A 16,646-nucleotide genomic window follows, 5' to 3' on the forward strand; every position below is an offset into this window, starting at 1 on the left:
CTTCTTCAAATAGAAGAGAATTCTCTTGGTGGTGATGATTTGATTTTCTTTTTATATATTTGTTTCATACCTTTTGACTAGGCAACCATTTTTAACATTATATAATAGAATTGGTGAGGTATTATATAGCACAAAATTAAGCCAAACATAAATATTTTACAATTCTGTGGCCATTTTATTTTGTGGAAGAGATCTTTTTATGGTAAAAATCTTTTCGGTATTTTTCTACAACATTTCATGTTAGACTATGTCTATCTTTCCTGTAGTCTCCAGCATGGACCTGCGGGACTGAAACTTGATATCTTTTCACCATGGTAGAGGGTAAAGTTTGATTTTAGGAAGAAACCAATTTTGAATCAGCCAGCTTAAGCCTTCCTGTAGTTTTCCCAATTTCTTTTCTCATTCTCTTTGCTTCTGTCCCCAATCCTACCGCATACTCTGCTCCTACATAGCGCACTCCCACTACTCATGTCTTCTTTACCCCACAGGCTGCAAGACTTTCTCAAGCTCCATAACGAAAGATGAAAATCCCAGCAAGAGATAATGAGACACGAAAATCTGAAGGGCTCTCCTTTTCTCTGTTTAGAATTCCTCTGACTCCACATGTAAGGGGTAGATTATGTTAGGACAGTCAACAAGTTTGAGCCAGGAGTAATGTGTGGCTCTGTGTGGAAAATGAGAAATGACAAAAAAGGGAAAGCACAAAGGGACCTCAACCTGCAGAAGTCACTCAGGTGGAAGAGTCTCCTAATTAGACCCACCCACGCTGACTGGCTCCCCAAGCAGATTTTCACAGATTTATCAACACCTTTCCTTTCTAGAGGTCTGAAAAGGAAAGTTCTCAGTTATCTGCCACCAACAAATACCTCCAAAATATTAAGTCAATTTTGGTATCTTAAATCATGATCTGGTATTTTTTTAATTATACCCTTAGAGTAAGTTTTTAAAACAATTTGAGCTTCTTCATCTTTCCCAGGAAAATATACTTTTATAGAAATGGGAAAAGGAGAAAGACTATAGTTGCAGATTTTCAGTGTGCAGATTTTCAAAGGGTTCACCTCTACCAGAAGTGTCAATTGACCTTCAGATATGTGCACCTTGCTGTTAACTGCTTAATCTAAATATTTTTCATCTGATGTCTACCTCATGAAAGAGTTTTGGTGTGAGTTCTTGAAGGGAGAAAGTATAATATGCTTCAACAAACAAGAAGATGCTGAACTCCAACCAGTCCACATGTCCATGAAAATGTGGCAGATGTACATAATGAAATTGATTCAGTTGTAAGGGAAAATGAAATTCTCAAAATGAAGTTTTAGATTAAGTGAGGTGACCCAGGCTCAGAGAGATGAAAATCACACATTCTCATGCACAGCTCCTGAACTATTTTGTTTGTGGGTATGTATACAAGAGGTTAGGAGACTACAGTAATAAGTAACCAGAAAGGTCACATGTTACAGGAAACGGAAAAGAGGTGGAAAGCAAAGCACAAAGGAAGAAGTGGGAAGAATTTGGAGAAGAAACAAATTTTGCCTGAAAAAAAGCCACTATAAATTATTTGTAAACTAATACAAATAAATAAGTAGCCAGCTGGTGGTAGTACACACCTTTAATCCCAGTACTCAGGAAGCAGGAGGATCTCAAAGTCTTCTAGGCAAGAACTTGGTCTTCTTCCCTTTCTTGACTCCTAGATCCAGAATCAAATACTTGGACACTTTATTAGTACTTTCTTCTCAGTTATATTATGAATAATACAAAAATTTTAGGATATATTTTAAGGATTTATTTGAAATGTTCTTTTATAAAAAAGAATTCCTCTTATAAATATTTGCAAATATTTATCTCTCTAGCAAATTTTCTTGTAATATTATTTAAATTTTTTCACACAATATATTGCTCATATTCCTTCCATCCGTCAATTCCTCCAAAATCTCCTCCACCTCACAACCCACGCAATGTTGTGCTGATTCTCTCTCCCATTTTCCCCTTTCCCCTCAAAAAAGTCAGCAACTCAAAATAAATCAAAAAAAGAAAACCAATAAAACAAAAGTATGTATTTGTAATCAGAGCAGTTATAACTGAAGAATTATCAAATTGCAATCTATAATCTCCAATACTGAGTCCCCTGACTATATTTGCCTTTTAAGTTTTTAGATGAATTGTGTTATATAAAAGTAGAGAACTTCTTCTTTTGATCTGTCTTAATTAGGGTTACTATTGCTATGACAAAATATCATAATTATAGTGGCATTTCATCTGTATTTTAAAAAAGAAAAATATCTGAAGATCACAAAGGTAAAATAGCTATACTGGCCACCCTGACAGACCAGGCAGCAATGACACACACCTTAAATCCCAGTAGCCACAACGACATATACCTTTAATCCAAGTAGCCACACTAGGTTTCCATAGAAACCAGGCAATAATTGCGCATGCCATTAATCCCAAAACTAGAGAGGAATATAAAATGGGAGAAGACAATTCTCAGTCTCAGTCTCATTCTGAGTTTTCTGAAGGCAGGATCACCATTTTTGCTAAAGGTAAAAGCCAGTGTCTGGTTGATTTGCTTTTCTAGTCTTCAGGTTGAACCCCAGTATCTGTCTCTGAGTTTTTACTAATTAACCATGGTTCATTCATATAAGCAAAACAACTTGAGAGGAAAGGTTTTACTTTACTCACAGTTCCATGTAACAGTTTATCATCAAAAGCAATGAGGGCAAAGAAAGCCAGCCTACAAACCACAATCCCAGAGAACTTAGACAATAATGAGGACACTAAGAGAGACTTACATAGATCTAATCTACGTGGGAAGCAGAAAAAGACAAGATCTCCTGAGTAAATTGGAAGCATAAGGATCTTTGGGGAGGGTAGAATTGGGAAGGGGAGAGGCAGGGAGGAGAGCAGAGAAAAATGTAGAGCTCAATATAAATCAATTTAAAAAAGCAGTCAAGGCAGAAACTCAACCAGGGCAAGATCCTAGAGACAGAAGCTGATGTAGAGGCCATGAGGGGATGCTGCTTACTGGCTTGCTCTCCATGGCTTGCTCATTGTGCTTTCTTACAACATCAAAGATCACCAGTCCAGGAATGAAACTACCCACAGTGGGATGGCCCTCCACCATCAATCATTTCTTAGTTGAGACTCCCTCATCTTGTGTGACTTTTGCTTGTGTCAACTTGACATAAAACTATCCAACATACCTTCAAAATCAGTTCTGGTCTAGATTCTTCAGAACACATTTCTAAATCATAGATTTATTTGTCTAAATCAAATAGATTTTGCTTTAGTTACTTCTCTGTTGGCTATGATAAAGTATCATGACTGAAGGCAACTTAGGGGAAAAGTTGATTTGGCTTACAGTTCTGGAAGGATAGCATCGATTATGATAGGGAAGACTCAACCAAGTGGGAAGCTGTTTGATCACATCTTTCATCCACATAAAGAAAGCAGGGAGCCAACTAGAAGTGGAACAAGGCAATAACTCTCAAAGCCTTCACCCAGGAAATCACCACCTACTTAAGGTTCCAAATCTCGCCAACAACACCACCAACTGGAGACCAAGTGTTCAAACACATGAGCCTGGGGAGACATTTCTCTTACAAACCACACAGGTTGCATTTATTGATGAAATTATAAACGCTACCTTCAGGATCTGAATAAGGAAAAAAAACAAAAGCATTACTCATTATTTGCTGAATGTTACTATAGTCATGGCAACAAGGATATAAACAAAATTGGAATGACTGTTTATATGCCCCTTCTCTCAGGGCCATTTCCTCTTAACCACTGTAGTTCTGAGAATGACAGTTCCTCCTTACTCCATCCCTGGCATGCTAAGAATCAGAGCTCAATACAGTGCCTGTCTGCTTCTCTATTCCATCACGATCCCATGAGACACAGGCAAATTCTCATGGAATAAAGTGCTGTGGGAAATATTCGATTTTGACAACTCCTTTCTTGCCAGAGATGTCTTCTTCAAAATTCTTGCTCTTATCCATTTTCTGCTTCAGTCCCTCTATGTTGCTGTCAAAAATACCATCTTATAAAAAAAAACTCTGACAGTATTCATATAATATCAATTTATTCAGTAATGGTACATATTTCCCAGAGGACATCCCAACAAAATAAGCAAAGGAGCATCAGTTAGTATCACTGCTGCTACAACACCGATGAAATGTAGGGGGCAGAATTATTACATCAAGTTCAAGAACATGAAGTGAGCTTGGGGAAGACTTAGCTGAGTACAAGGGCAATCGTGGGTCACAGTTAGAGACAATTGGAGCACTCTCTTCCCTTGGGAACAGCTGCACAGGATATAAATTGAACATTTTCCCAAATGTACTTGAAGAAATCTAGATATTTAGTCATTTCCTCATGACTAAGTGCTATTGAAAATAAGAAAATTTGAACACAATATAAAATTTCAATTTGAAAAGGGAGTTTTGAAAGTTATCCTATAGAATATGCAGATAGATAATGATCTTAACCACTGTATATTTATTTCTTTATTGTCTGGAAGTGCTTATTTTAAAGTATTGTGACTTGGTGTGCTGCCAGTGTTTGACAAAGCAGCTAACCAAATGGCAATAATAGTTGGAAACTTTAAGAATGTCACACTGGGGAATAATAGCTCTGGAAAAAGAAAACCCAGCAACAATAAAAAAAAAAAAAAAAAGCAAAACTTGTCTTCCCTGTGAGTATAAAGGGAAGAGAACATGATCAGAAAACTAAAAGGACCGGGAATGTGTACTGAAACATCTAGGCATAAATGTTGGCCAAGTCCAAAGTAAATAGATCAAAAGAGTCTATGCAAACACTCACAGCATTATCTAAAATATCCATTGTGTAGCTGATGACAGTTACGCTGAATTCGTCCTGCACCTATTAGGGCTTTGCCAACAAAGCAGCTCTATTCATTTCATCACCATAGATTCCTGTGTCAGGCTTTGTGCTAAGCACCAAGCATGGTGTTTTAAACAAGAAAACATACCACCGTAAAAGAGACAAGAGAAAAAGAAGATGCAAGTCTGGCTGTGAATGGCATGTTACAGTCAGACAGGTGATGCTATGAAGATACAAGGAAAGTAAAAGATAAGTTTGGGTTGTCAGCACAGGAGAAAGTAATCCAGGCATATAAAGATGTGTGTGTGTGTGTGTGTGTGTGTGTGCACATGCACACGCCAACAGATAAATAGAGGAATAAATAGACAGACAGACAGACAATAGATAGATAGATAGATAGATAGATAGATAGATAGATAGATAGATAGATAGATGATAGATAGATAGATAGATAGATAGATAGATAGATAGATAGATAAATAGATAGATAGATAGATGATAGATAGATAGATAGATAGATAGATAGATAGATAGATAGATAATAGATGGATAATAGATAGATGATAGATGTTAGACAGACAGTGAGAGATCACTTGAATCTTTGTGTTTGGTCATACATGAAGGATACGAAGAAAAGGCGGGAGAGATCACTTTGACAGTGGTTTGGAACCCTAATTTTAAGTCTCGAACAGTACTTCCAAATCAACTTAAATATGAGAGGAAAAGAAAGAATTTATTGGAATGACGCTTGAATCTCTCAAGCACAAACTAAACCATCATGAGAGAGATGAAAAGGAATGCATCTGAATTTCAAACAATGGCCACCAGTGATGGGCTGTGCTCAATCTACCTGTGTACTCATTATTCACATAGTGTTGACTCAGGAAAGGAAATCCCAGACATGAAGCTGTTGAATATTATATCTTGATTCAGCTTCTGGAGACGAGAGTTTACACCCCCCCACACACACACACCCTGCTTAATTTCTGATTCAAAAAATTCCTGTGTGATCCAGGCATGGATGTGTTGATTGTGTGTGGTGAATAAGACAGGCCCATACTCTCCAGGACGCCTCACCCTAGCATGGGGTGGAGGCGGTAGCAGAAAATAAGTGCATGAGTAATGCATCTGAGTAGTACTGCCTTGGAAGGAAGCAAAATAGAGCAATGAGTAGATATGCGACTGGAGCAGGGACTGGAGAGGCAAAACGTGAAACAAGTCTAGTTGGACAATGTCAGCAGGATGAGAATTTAAACAGAGGAAGAAGAAAAGGAGAGAAGTAATAGGGACATATTTGACAAACTAGAGGACCTTTAGATAGTGAACAAAAAGGGTGATAAAGTTAAATTTGAGGTAAAGTAAGGAACCAGACTGTACACAAGCTTATGAGGCACTGTAAAAAATAAGAACAACAATAATAAATTCCAGGAATTCTAAATGAATTGGAAGACCATTCTGAGTGTCAGAGGAAAGGAAAGGAAAAGAACGAGAGATGTGGAGCAGCAGGGACTTGTAGTAATTTAGGTAGAATATACTGGTGAGCTTGGATTCAAGTGTATTTAGGGAATATTGCAGAATGAGGGCCACAAGGGCTTGTAGATGTCATAGATGTGCAAAAGCAAGGGAGACTAAAAATCCCTAGTTTTGCAGCATGAAGGAAATCAATTACTAAGAAGATTCCAGAGAATGAGCAGGATAGTCTTTTATATTACATAGTGTTTTTATTGATTATTTGGGAATTTCACATCGTGCACCCGGACCACTCTCACTGCTCAGTCCTCCCAGGTCTATTCCTATACCCTCGTGCTCTCCCTCTCCCCAAAAGAAAACAAGTCCAATTTGTGTTTCCCATATTCTCACTGGAGCATACTGTGGGGAGCTGTGGTCAGCATCATTAGCAGAGTTTTTAAGATTTCTCCAATGACTTTATGTCTAGGCTGTTACTCTGTGGAGGGTGAGGATGGGGGTGTCCTGGAAGCCTTCTATGTCCCTCCTTCTCAACTGAGAGTCTGCAGTCATGGATACCACTGCAAAATTAACTTCTTTGCTCTTAACTGTCAGCAGGAGCATGGATCAGGGACATCTACATGGTTTCTGGCAACAGCACAGACCATGAAATTCCACATGGTCTCTGGTGTTAGCACGTGCCACAGACCTCAACATGGTCTCTGGTGGCAGTACACACCACAGACATCAATACACCCCTCTGCCACAGCAGGAGCCACAGACATCAGCATAGCCCTCAGTGGGGCAGCAGTACAGGCCAAGGATATCAACATGGCCTACAGGGCAACACGAGCCACGGATACCAATATGGTGCCCAGTGGTGATCCATGCCACAACATTAACATGACTTAAGGCAACAGCACAGATGATGGACATCTGCCTGGCCTTTGGTAGAAAATGGGCCATGGATGTCCACATGATTCCCAGATGCAGCAGGAGCATGGACATCAACATGGCCTCACATGGCTGCACAGACAGTTCACATCAGCATAACCCCTGGCAGCAACCAGACTTGCTGACACCAACATGGCTTCAAGCAGTGACATGGATCATGGACATCTCATAATCTTTGTTGGTGACCTAGGCTCTGTACAACAACACAACCCTCAGCTGTAGGATCACAGATTCAGACATGGCCAAGAAGGGCAGTCTTTAAGAGCTGGGCTGCACAGACTATGGTAAAATATCTAGAGGTCCTTAGAAAGTCATTAAAATTTAGTTGGCCCCACCACTAGGCCTAAAGATTTGTATTTTTCTATGCTATCAAATTGATAGTAACTGTTTTATTTGGGGATAAAGAAGGACAATTGTTATAGAAAAATAAGGAGGATGCAGAGAAATTATTGGTAGTGTTTGCATATATATTACAAGTATAATTATGTCTATGTACAATATATACATGTGTATGTAGTTTTACATATAATATAGGTATTCATCTATGAATAGCATTATATTGTACACACACACACATATATATGGACATAGGTGTCTGTATATACACATACATACACATAATATTACCTGTATTAATGTGAATTCACATTGAACATGAATCATAGCTGAAGCAAAATCCAAGAAGCATAGATAAGATATGCTGTGGTTGACTATGCCAGTATTTTCCCTTCTTTCTGGCAACCATTGGAGTCAGCCTTTTGCTCTTAACTCAAGTTGTCTACCATGATCTACTTAGTTACAAAGGAACAAAAAATACTAAGCACCTAACATATTCATTTATATGCTTAGGGCCATCTATATTTTGACAAGGAACTGGTTTTCAAAGTTCAGTCCATCGTGATTTTAAAACATTCACCCCATCAGGGAAAAAGAAAAAGATCCCCTGACTTAAGGATGGTTACTAGCTCAAATCCTGAGGATTTGCCAGGCACATCCTGCACAGCCCTTTGGATCTGCCTCTCTCCCCAAGGATATTTGTAATGCTGACAAGATGTCTCTGTCCTTCAGAAATAGCCCTGCAGGTGGTTATCAACCTTACAAAGCAGAACTCTAGAGAGAGAAAGAGAAGGTAGCTTGTTTTCCTGGACCAAGGTTCAAAGAACACCTCTGGGCTCCTCCCCAAACACCTTTGCCAACCGGTGTGATGTGGGATTTCTTGCAACTTTTTTTCTGTTCCTTCAGGATGGTTTTAATGAATGTTTTGTGGATTAATGATCCTCTCCCTTGGAAATCCTTTTTCCATTTGTATAATTTGATTAAATGGCTTAAGTTAAGTATCTATATTCATGTTAATACATAATAGGTTCCAGTGGTGACAGCAAATTGTGAACCATGCAGTTAGTGTCACGTGCTCAAATAGAACCTGGAATTTTATAAAGGAAGATTCTCTACCTGTGTGTTTAATGATTTTTGCTATAAATGTTGTCAGTTTATAATCGGTCTCTTTTGGGCTCGTGGGTGTTCGTCACCCGACTCTTCCTAAGTACATCCTGAAACAGCCCTGCTGTGATACCCTGCATACTTCTGTTTTTCAGGCATTGATCTTACTGCCTAGTTCAATGCTGTATCAGACACATTGTAGAAATGATCTTTTACCTGAAGGAGCCAAGAAAAACATTAGTCTTTACCTTCATGAATGCTACAAAAATGTCTTTGTGTCTTCCTCATAGAGGTATGACTTTTGGTAAGAATTTAGAATAGATTTCTTTTGGTATTCACTATAGGAGTTTTTGTTAATGTGGAAATTCTAGATTAACACCATGAACCACACAGTGTACACAACACAGTGAAATCTAGAAATACAGACAGGTTGTAGCATCTCTATGTGTGACACTCAGGGTTTCAGCTTCTCCACCTGGAAGTGACAAACACACTGAGGGATCAGATACTTCACTTCTGTGTGTGTGTGTGTGTGTGTGTGTGTGTGTGAAAGAGAGAGAGAGAGAGAGTCATAAATTATGTGATCGTGTGAGTGTGCGGTGCATGTGTCTGTGCATGTATAGGTCAAAGGATCATATGTATATGTGAGTGCATGTGAAGGTCAATATGTGTGTCTGTGTATGTGTGTGAGTGTATATGAATGTGTGTACATGTGGAGGCAAAAGTTTGATGTGTATTTTGAGTTGATAAGGAAGTCAGAGGTTATATGTGCATGTGAGTGTGTTTGTGCATGTATACGCATGCATGTGTAGTCAGAGGCTCATGTGCATGTGTGATTGCCTAGGGGGTACGTATGGAGGCTGGAGAATAGGTGTATTTGTGTGTTACCATATGTTTATGCATATGGAAGCCAGATATTGAAGTCTCATGTCTTCTCTAATTACTCTTAATCTTATCTTTTGATAAAGTGTCGTTCGCTAAATGTGGAGCTTGAAGATTGGGCTAGACTGGCTGGAGATCTGAGCTCAGGGCCCCATGTTAGTAGAAAGCACTGTTCTAAAGGTGGCTAAAGCATCTTCCAAGTTCCCTCTTCGGACAGAGAGGTACCTGAGACACTCATACTTCTACACTGTGCATACATTACAAAGCCAGAACTATTTTGGCTTTGAGGTTTGAAAGGTTCACCTCAGGGAAAAATTCCTTTTGACCTGATAGTCTGTACCAATACTTAGTTTTGCCAATTTTGACTTGACAAAGGGGAAACTCTATCAAAACTCCACTAACACAAATAACAGTCATTAAACAACCTTAAAATAATTCCAATTTGTAACAAATTCTGCTTTTCTAAAATGTTAAAATTAAATATCCTTTGAAAAATATTAAAATAATGATAAAATTAGTATCAGACATATATATAAAACATATACATGATTTTTTAAAATTTTTATTTATTTATTAAAAATTTCTGCCTCCTCCCCTCCACCGCCTCCCATTTCCCTCCTCCTCCCCCAATCAAGTCCCCCTCTCTCATCAGCCCGAAGAGCAATCAGGGTTCCCTGCCCTGTGGGGAGTCCAAGGACCTCCCACCTCCTTCCAGGTCTAGTAAGGTGAGCATCCAAACAGCCTAGGCTCCCACAAAGCCAGTATGTGCAGTAGGATCAAAAGCTAGTGCCATTGTTCTTGCGTTCTCAGTAGTCCTCATTGTCCACTATGTTCAGCGAGTCCAGTTTTATCCCAGGCTTTTTCAGACCCGGGCCAGCTGGCCTTGGTGAGTTCCCGACAGAACATCCCCATTGTCTCAGTGTGTGGGTGCCCCCCTCGCAGTCCTGAGTTCCTTGCTCGTGCTATCTCTCCTTCTGCTCCTGATTTGGACCTTGAGAAATTAGACTGTAAAAGGCTAATCAACCCAATTATGAAATGGGGCACTGAGCTGAACAGAGATTTCTCAACAGAAGAAGTTCAAATGGCCAAAAGACACTTAAGGTCATGCTCAACTTCCTTAGCGATCAGGGAAATGCAAATCAAGACAACTTTAAGATACCATGTTACACCTGTCAGAATGGCTAAAATAAAAAACGCCAATGATAGCCTTTGCTGGAGAGGATGTGGAGTAAGGGGTACACTGATCCATTGCTGGTGAGAATGCAAACTTGTGCAACCACTTTGGAAAGCAGTGTGGCGGTTTCTCAGGAAATTCAGGATCAACCTACCCCTGAACCCAGCAATAGCACTCTTGGGAATATACCCAAGAGATGCCCTATCATACGACAAAAGTATATGCTCAACTATGTTCATAGCAGCATTGTTTGTAATAGCCAGAACCTGGAAACAACCTATACATGATTTTTTAAAAAATAGTTCTTTAATGAAACTGAATGGCTAGCTGACAGAAACATATTTTTAAAGAAGTATACTCTTAAGATTTGAACACATGTGAAACGAATACATTTATTTGTGTAAATTCATCTCTGTAAACGTCTGTTACTTCTGCACTAAAACTTTTGTTCCAGCTGATCAACAATGAGCAGCTAGCTGAAGCCGAGCAGCCGGAGTTCCTGAGCGGCTTCGAGCCAGCACATGACTGCATTTCACAGTTCACCCCTCTTCCTAAATCACTACTTAGCTACCCTCAGCCAGTTCCCCAGCCTGCGAGCTTCAGGTAAAGCTCCTTTCCACCCCATGTGGGTTTGTTGCTAATGCTGAGCACGGGCTGGTCTTAGAGTGGGAGAAAGTGAAGTACATGTTGGCACCATTATCATGAAGGCCAATTACAGACTCATGAGTGGCAGGGAAAGCCATGAAAGCTGTCTAACTGACTATGGGGTGAGGAGGGATGTGGATTAAAGCAGGGGATCTCACTGGAGACAGCCCAAGCTCCTTCCCAACTAAATGTTTCAATAATTACTTTTTTTCTTACAATTATCTACTGTGAGTGTGTTTGCATACACGAGTTCCATGGTGCACACGTGGAGGCCAAAGGTCAACTTTCAGCATTTTCCACCTGTCACCATATAGATCCTGGAGATGAATCAGGTAGTCAGGCATGGTAGCAGCATCTTTATCTACTGAGTGACCTTGACTATCCTTGAATTATTATTTAAGTTCATGGGTGCTGTCTCCAAGATGGTTGCTTCTGTCTGTTTCTTAAATAGGATTTTCCTTAGTAGGAACATGAAAAATAATAGTTCTAAATTTTTTATTTGCCAGCTTTGCTAAACTTCACCAGGCACTAAAGGTAGAAAAGCAACTAGAGAATATCATTAAATTAGGTCATTCAGAATTATTCATAAAAAAGATTACCTCTATATCAAAATTAGTCACAGAATCACAAATATGAGAGCAAAACTATTTGAAACTTATGTCACTGAAAATAAAGTAGCTATTCACTGAAACGAGTGAGTCCAAACACGGAAAAGACACCTTCTTCTGTTGTGTATAAGCTGACAGGCAGCCATCAGTGACAGAGCATGTCATCAGTGTTTATTAAAGTAAAAAGCTGAGCCGCCTGAAAGATGGCTGTGCAGCTGAGAGCACTTTCCGCTCTTCAAGAGACCAAATCTTCCCCAGCACCGCAGTGGGCATCTCACAACCCTCCAGAAGGCCAGCTCTGATGCCTCTGACCTTGCTGACACCAGCCAGCACGCATGTGCACAAACACAGTCTCACAGAACTAAACAGTAAAGGTAAAGAAACAAACCCCTTTAAACATCAGTTCCCTAACTGTGGCTGTGTAGATATACAGGTGGACTATAAAGACAGGAAGGCGTTTCATGTATTTCAGTATGCAAGGTGGTAAAATAATTCAAAATAAAAATTTAAAATAATGAGGAATTGTCTAGAAATAGTTTTGCAGTAGAATTAAATATCTTTGCTTTCTGATAAGATAGAACATATATTATGCTTTATTATCCTATGTTTTTGATCACTGGGTTTCTAAATCTGTCATGAGTAATTTTTTCCTTAGATGGAACTGAACGCCTGCTCCCACCTGACTAGGGTGCTCTTTCTCTCAACACTGAGTGTGTAGGTGTGTAGGTATTGACTAAGAAGATGCGATTTCTGGTGTTCTATCCAGTTTGAGGCCAAATCTTAATTATAAAACTTACTCTGTATGGGAAAATTTCTAATAGCTATATTTTATTTTCTTTTTTTCACTTATTTATTTATAATTTTTCAAAACAGGGTTTCTCTGTGTAACTAACCTGACTTTGTAGACCAAACTGGTCACGAACTCACAGAGATCTGCCGGCCTCTGCTTCCAGAGTGCTGGAATTAAAGGCATGAGCCACACCACCACCGCCCGGCTTATTTATTTATTTGTTTGTTTGCTTGTTTATTATTTTATTTATTGATTTAACATCCCAACCACAGTTTCTCTTCCCTCTTCTCATCACAGCCATTCCCCCTTATCTTCTCTCTGCTCCAACCCCAATTCTCCCTTCCATTTCTATTCAGGAAAGGGCAGGCCTCCCATGAATATCAACAAAACATGGCATATTAAGTTGCAGTGAGACTAGGCAACTCAGTGGAGCAAGTTGTTCAGCTCTAGAGATCAAGTAGCATAGGAAGACAGGAAAAAGTCTGCTCAAAGACACATCCCAGTGGCACAGCTTTCTCCTACCAGGATTCGCTTTTTTGTGATCTTTTTCTTTTTTACCCTTTTAGCTACCTTGTCAAGTTTTTTTTTAAACTATTTCTTTTGTTGCTTTTATATCTTTCTTTTTTTTCTTCCCCCTCCTTCCTTCCTTCCTTTTTTCTTTCTTTCTTGTTTGTGTATTTATTTATGAGATTATAATTACTTACATTTCTCTGTTTTCTCCCTTCCAACCCTCTCATATGCTCTCCTTCAAATTTATGACCTCTTTTTTTGCTAATTGTTATTGCATGCAAATATGCATACACACACATTCCTAAATATAACCTGCTGAGTCTATATATTTCTTGCTTGTGTATTTTCAGGGTTGACCTTTTGGCACTGGACCACCAATTGGTGTGCTCATCTCTGCGGAGGACTCACTACCAGCTTTTCTCAATTACCTACAGCTCTTTGTATAGGGTTGAAACCTCATGGCCTTTTCGCCATCCACTTTGAAAGCCCCACTACTTAAATGCTCCTCCAGCATACAGCAGTGCTAGAGGCTGGCAAACAAACCTCTAATTTACTAAGCTTTAGGACACAGTTGTCCAAGTCTGAACAATGGGACATTTTGGAAGATCAAATAATTGACACATTAAGAAGTTGATAACCAGATATACACATACACACACACACACACACACACACACACACACACACACACACATTCATTGCCCAATGGCTGTTATTATCCTACAGAAATAACTGCTATTATTATCATAAAATTAAGGAATGACTATGACTTGTGACTTACACATAATTCCTAAAAAATAGCATTTAGGAAAAAGCTAGGACACTTTTGATAATATTTGGTCAGTACTTTATTAGGTCTTTGTACTATCGCTCAATAACATAAAATGGCAAAACAGAAGATGGGATTGATTATTTCTGTCTGGGATTTTGAAGAATAAAAGAGCCCTATAGAAATTCATCCTTTACCTAACAGAAAGGGAAAAGTTCCTCTGTCAAAATGGATTAATAATCCCTTAAGACATGCACCAGTCATTGTGGTCATGAAATACTTTTTAAATGTCAGGTTCAGAAAGCTGATCAAAACCCTTGATTTTATAAATGAGAACAGAGAATCGGAGAGATTAAGTAGTCTAGCCAGAGCTGCCCAACTGGCTTGGAAAAAAGCAGTGTGTCATTATTTACTAGGAACATTTTATCACTACCTGAGTGACTTCCAATAAATTTTTCACCCTCTATGAGCCTCACTGCCCTCATTGGTATAATGAGGACAATCTAACAATATGACCATGGGGAAGATTAATAATCTATTGCATGGGTAACATCCAGGTACTTAACACAGCCTCTGGTCCTCTTTAGACCCAGGAGGAAAAGAAGAATGAGCTCTGACAAATGGGGAAATGACTAAGGCCACAAGGAACCCAAGAGCTGTCAGCAGAAGATAAGGGATGGATGGAGTTGTTCTTGCAGCTACAGAAGCTTGGGTTCCCTCAGAAACTAGACCGTTTGGAACCTAATGAATATTTATTGAGGACTTAGAATTAGGTACCAGGTATTATATTAAGTGTTGGCTTCACCAGAGTGAATAGTACAAGCTCTGTTGAGGGAAAGAGCTGGCCAATGTACAAGTTAGTAAGAAAATTGGACAATGTGCTAAATTTTGATTATTGTTACTGGTGGCAAAAGCAGAGAAAAGTGGCAAGGAGGCAGGCCATAGTGTATGGAGGGTGTTATGAGCATTAAATAAGATGGTCCAGGAGCAGAAGAGTCTCGAGCAAACCACATTAGAAGCATTTTTACAGTGTAGGAAAAGCTTCCCTTTCGGAATATGACATTCCTCAGCTTCACATGTATTTGGAGATTCAGCTCTCATAGCTTTATCTTATAATATCAAGTCACAATTGAAGATTTTATTAAGTATATACCGAGAAAAATACATGAACTTTTGATAACATGTTCTAGGAGAAAATTCCATGGCCGTGAGGCTATGCTTTATTTGAAGTATCCAAAATATACATTCTTATTTTCTTAAGTACATTGCAATGATTCCTCATAACTTGTTGATAGTATTTATCTTATTGAGACAAGATAGAGATTTTTAACTTAAAAAGATTCTTTCTTTTCTTCTCACATCTTTGTATCAGAAACAAGTCATGCAGTGACAGGAGAAATTTATTGCAGGAGAAATTTATAAAGGATCTGAACTAGAAACTCTTCTGACAGGCCAGCACAAAGGCCAAAGTTGTCAATGCAAATGTCATTCAAAAATAAATTTGAATTCTTCCTTTGATGCTTTTATAAATAAAAGAATTGCACAGGAGAGGTCTCTCCTAGACAGAAGCTCATGCAAAATGTCTGGGAGGTTTAACGACCATCAGCTCCAGGTGAGCCAGGAGTGTGCTGTACCTTCTCAAGAACGTGTAGTCCTCTACATGTATTACTACGCTGTGGTGTTAGCAGAGGGGACCCAAGTCCCATTGCAGTCAACATTAGGTGAATAAAATCTGGTGCACAGATGAGCTGAAACTCATGGCTGGGTCTTGCTTTTCTCTGCCACAGTGCCAGTCATTTCGGCTGTGCATTCACTTGCTCAGTGCCTGCTCCTCCTGCAGGTCTGTATGTTCCCTGAGGTCAGGAACTGTAGCTTTATTGTTTAACACTTTATCTCCTGAATCCAGAAGAAGTACTCATGAAAATAATGTATTTTATTATTCAGTCTTGTCAATTTTAACAACCTCACTTGTTTTTTTTTTTGTATATTGATAATTGCAATGTTCATATGTACTAAATATAAAGTCCAAGCCCTTTAGAGGCAGAAATTGGTTTATTCAACTTCATTTACAACTATTTGAGTGGGGTAGAAGAGAGAACTGATTGCAGGAAGATTCAAAAAATTGTCAGAGCTAGTACGGAGCAGGAGTTAATAATCTGAGCCAGGCATTTCACCAAAAAGCCTGTAAGGGACTCAGAAGAAAATTATATGTAAAATGTTGAAAGAAATAGGTTCATTACACTAAAAGCAAGGAAGTAATTTTCAACAGAGATGACATGATAGTTTGGGTTAAAGTTTAGAATAGTTTTCATGTGAAATGGAAAGTAGCGAATTTAATGACTTTAGCTCAGGAAGTCCCTTCTACGTGGTAAGAGCCTACACCCTGTTCACCTGGTGCTGAGCAGTTTCTCATGCTGCAGTGCACTTGTGGTATCCTCTTTAACTAACAAAAAGTTCTAATTTGAATGGTGAGTTATTGCATTGTCTCTAAATGGCATAAAATATCTTAAATTATTACTTGGGATCTTTGAAAATGTAATGTCTCCTCTTAAGTTGCTAATACCAAATGTCCTGAAAGAAATATTAAGA

Source organism: Alexandromys fortis, unplaced genomic scaffold (assembly GCF_014885135.2).
Source record: "Alexandromys fortis isolate MF-2015 unplaced genomic scaffold, M_Fortis_MF-2015_v1.1 scaffold_104, whole genome shotgun sequence".
NCBI lineage: Eukaryota > Metazoa > Chordata > Mammalia > Rodentia > Cricetidae > Alexandromys > Alexandromys fortis.